Source organism: Benincasa hispida, chromosome 1 (genome assembly GCF_027475165.1).
Source record: "Benincasa hispida cultivar pf3 chromosome 1, pf3_genome.v1.1, whole genome shotgun sequence".
Taxonomy (NCBI): Eukaryota; Viridiplantae; Streptophyta; class Magnoliopsida; order Cucurbitales; family Cucurbitaceae; genus Benincasa; species Benincasa hispida.
The window spans coordinates 89,466,374-89,472,373 of NC_143478.1; positions in this window are offsets into that span (position 1 = coordinate 89,466,374).

Sequence of the window (6,000 nt, forward strand, 5' to 3'; positions counted from 1 at the left end):
GTCTTAGTAACCATAAATTCAATAAACCAACACCCTAGGTTGTGTTATGTGTCTCGAACTGTATGTGGAGACATACGGGATCAATGTTCAAGATACAACATAAAGGGTCTATAGTATAGGGATAAGGATGGATACCTTATCCTGGTGACACTATAAATATGGGTCACTTTGTATTTGATACAAACACAATTATCAAATGCGTTCGTGTAGGTGACATACAAGTGGGTTATCTTATGCAATAAGTTTGCATAAGACTGGACCGGGAAATAATAACCACTAGATGTAACTACGTTAACTAGTTAGGTTTCTATTTCAATAGAATGACCTAGGCAACTTAGTCTTAATCTTGAAATTATATGAACTCTTGTTCACGAGGAATTGTCCTTTGATTTGTATGGGTGAGAGTAGCCAATTTTCAGACTCAATATGCCTACCATTTTGAGACAAAACCAAGTGGGGAACTAAGGACATAATAATACAATATGGACTTCGCTCCTTTTCGACTATAGGGTAAGTAGATGAGTGTTCCCTTAAATAGTATCTTCAGGACTTGAGCAAAGGGCTCTACACTCTCACTGGCCCGAGAAGGGTTTCTGTTTAATGGTTGGACCATAAAGAGATTGTTCATTAGAGGAGCACTGGTACTTAAGATGAAGAACTAATCTAGAAAAAGAATGATAATTTTGACCCAGATATTACGAACACTTGTGAAGGACTAACTTGTTGTTATTAGTTTATATCTGTGGACACAGAAATATATTGAAAAGAGTGCAACTGTGGGCCTTTAGTGAAGTGTACCCATGTTAACAAATATTTATTAATGTGGTTAATGAGTTTAGCCAATTAATCTCAAATCGTTGGAGCTTTTGATCTGTAAGTCCATTAGGTCCTCTTCCTAGCTCGTAAAGGTATTGAGGTAATTATGTTTTGAATAGAGTTTGAAATATTCAAATTCACTTGGGAGAATAATATAATGTATAATGATACATTATAATATAAAATTTATATTTTAATTAAACTTTATAATATAAATTTAATTTTGGATATGATTCAAAATTAATTTATGAGAAAATCAAATATTTGAAGGAGTTTAAATATTAATTTAATATGAATTGGATTCAGATTAAAACTATATGTTAAAATCTAACTAAATTGAATATTTGATATCTAATTCGATAATTAATTAATTGAAGAATTAATTAATTAATTAATTGAAGAATTAATTAATTAATTAATTTAATTATTAATTTTTTAATTAATTAAATTAATTATCTAATTTAATTTGTTAAATTAAAATGATAACCCCCATACTTCCCATGTCTAACTCTCAAACTCTCATGCATATTATACCTAGAAATGGAAAAAAAAACTAAGGCAATCACAAATTTTAACTGAATCATTCTAGTGAAAAACTCTCCGAATTTTCTCTTTTTTCCCAATTTTGACATTGATTCCCACAAAGCGAGAATAGGAGATTTCTAAGTAGTGGTGTAAATTGGTTTTCTCATCTGAATCAATGAAAGTAAGTAATATTTCTCAATTCTCGATAAGATTTAAGTCCTAGATTGTAAAGCATGCTTAACCTAATTTATATAGTATGGATTTTTTTTTTTTAAAATTTTTTTAGATCTCAGTTTTATTTTGTATGATTGGCTAGTATAATGATATTTTGGATTCTAAAATAATATCGAGTTGGATGTTGGTTATTCTGCTGTGTTAGGACTTTTATCCGTATAGTGTATAAATAATTTCGAGGGTTCCTTTTGTAGCGTGAGGTGGCAACACGAACGGAAAGGTAGATCTGAAGATTGCATGAGCAGCATGGTGGACAGAGGGAGGGGGCGGCTGCTGGCTGCGAACTGCTGCGGACGGCATAGATTTGAGAGAGAGAGAGCCGTGTGAATGAGTTTTCTAGAGAGAGAAACGGCCTCCTTCCCTTGCGTAGCGGCTTCCAGAGGTGAAGAACAGCAACGGACAAGCTTGGGCGAGCAGTGAAGAACGACGGTGGCGGCGAAGAACCACTCCGAACGGTGGACGAGGGATACAGAGTGAGAGTCTGAGAGTGGGGGTTTGGGGGTAGATTCAGCATTTTGAGAGTGGAAGGTGGGATAGAGAGTGAGAATCTGAGAGAGAATGGAACCATTTTTTGGAAATTGAATTGGAAATATTATTTAAATATTATATCTTCCTTCAGAAACATGCATGCCTTTTCGGTTTTCAATTTTAAAAATTGTGTAACTAATAGGGTGTTCAAATAATACGAAAACAATCCGAACTACCTAACCCAAAATGTAAGGATTGAGTTGGGTTAGTTTTATTTTTTAATTGGGTTGGGTTAAATTTTTTCTATTTTTGTTGGGTTGGGTCGTGGGTTGACTAAAAAAATTTGAGTTGACCCAACCCAACCCGAATTTTATACATATAAAAAGAATATATTTTATATATTTCTCTTTGTTTAAAATTTGATTACTTTATATTGATTAATTTGTGAGTTTTAAATATTTTTCTTTTAAAATTATTATGATATTTATTTTTATTTAAAGTTTGCAATAAATACCTAAGATATTTGATATTTAGCATTTTAATTTCATGAGATTTTAGTTATTAATCATGTATTGTATATAAATTTATATATTTTTAATTAAAAAGAAAAAAAAAGTTATAATCCGACAACCCAACCTAACCCAATCCGAATTTTAAGGGTTGGGTTGGGTTGGGTTAGAGTCTTTATTTGGGTTCTTTGAGTTGCCAATCCAACCAACCCGAATTTTCGGATTGGTTCAAGAAACATCCTCAACCTAACCTAACCCAACCCATGTACACCCCTAGTAACTACTTGATGATCGGGTCTAGATGGTAATTGGATCTTAATTTTTTTTTTATTAATTTGAAACCAATTAGACATTCTTGTAAATAATGAAAATTTTGAACATAATTGAAATATAGGACTTTTATTAGGGTTTTTTTGTGTTGTTATCCCATTTTAAATGATTAAAAACATGTTTTGAACTAATTTTGAAAATGTCAAAAGCGTTTTTAACCATTTCAAAGTCACTTCCGAATATGTCTTATATTTTGTGTTTATTAAAAATTTTAAGATAAAATGCAATGTCCATAAAGTTTCAAAACAAACACTTCCTCCAAATTTGAAAAATAGTTCTAAATGATCCTTCCCAAGTTCATCTAAAATTTGTAAAACAATGAGGGGAAGAAAGGAGATAGTAAATGAGAATGGAAAACTAAGCCATATAAGCTCAAATTAATTTTTAAAAAATTAGCATTTCAATGCTAGATCATTTATTCAAATATTTGTTTTTGAAACTTCAACGATCAAATAAATCATGTCAATACCAAACTTCAAGAGACCAAAAGAATATTTTATCTAAAATTTTATCAATCTTCGCTCTAAACATTTAATCAATACTAGTGAAAACTACGTGCGTTACAAATGTTTCATAACGTTAAAAACGAAATATATACATGTATAAGTTCAAATAAGACTCAAGGCTTAAAAATCATTTTTTATATTGTTTTTTTTAAAAAAGAAAATCGTAGTTACTAAAAAAAAATGAATAAACATATTATTATTAATATTTTAAAATTTATGGTCACTTGGTTAAAAAACATGTATTTAATAGGTAGATTTGGATTATTTAACTATTCTATTAATTGTGTACATAATTACCTCTCAGCTAAGTTTTTCAATTTTTATTTTGATGATTTGATTTTCTTAAAAAAAAAATTGATTTAAACCAAGAGTTTTTTATGAAAAAAAAAAAAATCATGATAACCCTTTCTTTTTCGTTTTAACCTTTTTTATGGAATGATTTGATTGACTTTAAAGTAAACAAAAATAATTATTTTTATTTTTAAAAAATTTCGTAATAATAAACTCTTAATTATTTTTTTTAAATTTTGAAACCAAGATTTTTTCTAAAAATTTTGTGATAATCATTTCTTTAATATATATATATATATATACTTTGAATGATTTGATTATTCTCCTACTTTTAAATTTTAAAATAAACCAAAGCAATTATTTTTATTTTTAAAAATTTTGTGATAATAATCTCTTAGTTACTTTTTTTTATTATTATCTTCTTGATTTCAAACTTTGATTTAAACCATTTTTTTGTTAAAAAAAAATTGTGATAACTCTTTCTTATTTTTTAAAAAGTTTTTTTTATTGAAGGATTTGATTACGCTATTATTTTTAAATTTTAAGTTAAACCTAAATAACTATTTGTTTAAAAAATTTGTGATAAAATCTCTTGGTTAGTTCTTTTTTTACTTCTTAATTTAAAACTTTGATTTAAACCAAGATTTTTATTTAATTTCGTGATAATCCTTTCTTTTTTTTCTTTTCTTTTTTTAACTTTGTTATTGGATAGTTTAATTACTCTTTTACTTTTAAACTTTAAAGTAAACCAAAATAATATTTTTATTTTTTAAACTTCGTGATAATAATCTCTTATTTAGTTCTTTTTTTCTATTTTCTTATTTTCAAATTTTGATTTAAATCAAGATTTTTTTTAAAGTTTTTATTTAATAAAAAAAACTTTTTTTATTGAATGATTTGAATAACCTCCTAATTTTAAATTTTAAATCAAAGCAAAATATTTGTTTTATTTTTTAATTTATTTTGGATTGGATGATTTGAATATTCTCTTAGTTTTAAACTACAATTTAAACTAAAGTATTACTTTTTCGTTATAATCTTATCTATATTAAAAAAATTTAATTGATTTTGATGATGTGATTAGCATTTCAATTTGAAACGTTAATTAATATTGAATATTATTATTTACTATTTTGTCTAAAATTTCATAAGGATTCTTTCTTAGTTGTAAAAAAGATGAATTGATTATCTTCCTAATTTCAATTATTTTTCAAATTTTAATTTCAATAAAAATATAGTTTTTTCTATGTAAATAAAAACTCGTAGAAACTTATCTCTTTTGATTTGCAATGATCTTCTTTTTTTCTTTCAAACTTTTATTTCAATTTTTTATGAGTCAGTGTGTACTTACAACAAATTTAAAGAGAGAAAACAAAAAATAAAAAGCATGTAAAAAATAGTAAAAATTATTATAATCTTTTAAACACATTGGTGTAAATTTACAAAATAAAAACATGAAAAAAAAATTACAAAATCATTAAAACAATCAACTACAAAAACATTAAGACAATCGCTCTCTTTTCTATCACTTTATCCGTCTTTAAATTGCTTTAACTTTGAAAAAAATCTTGAACCTTAAAAACAAAGATTTTTCTCCACCTTCTTCAATAAGGTGAGAATCAGTAGAGATGTCACCATTTATATGTCAAATCATAGTTTGATTTTATTTTATTCTTTTTTAATTTTCCTTTATTTAATGTGAAGTAGAGATTATTAGAGATAAAATTTGATTTAAAAAATTTGTGAATAAGATATTAGAGGACAAAATCTGATTTTTTTTTATATCTTTATTTAAATTGAAGTATATATTAGAGATAAAATGTGATTTAAAAAAAAGATTTACATGATAAAATATTAGAGGATGAGATATGTTTTCAAAAAAAAAAAATATATATATATATCTAAAGAGAAGTAGAGATTATTAAAGATAAAACGTGATTTTTTTTTAAAAAAATATTTTTCATGAATTAGAGATTAAAGAATAAAATGTGATTTTTTAAATTTATTATCTTAATGTTGAGTAGATATTAAGAATAAAATAAGATTTTTTTTTAATAATTTAATTATAAAATTACATGAGATATTCAATGTTCATTAATTAAAATGAGCAAAGGGGGAAAACAAAGGTTTCTCTTGCATAACCCCTTTTAAATAGTATAGAAGTAGATATTAGAAATAAAATGAGATTTTTTTTTAATAATTTAATTGTGAAATTACTTAAGATGCCTAATGATCATCAACTAAAATGGGTAAAAGGGGAAAATAAATGCTTCTCTCCTATAGCCCCTTTGGATAGTATAGATGGTAGAAAAAGTGTGAAA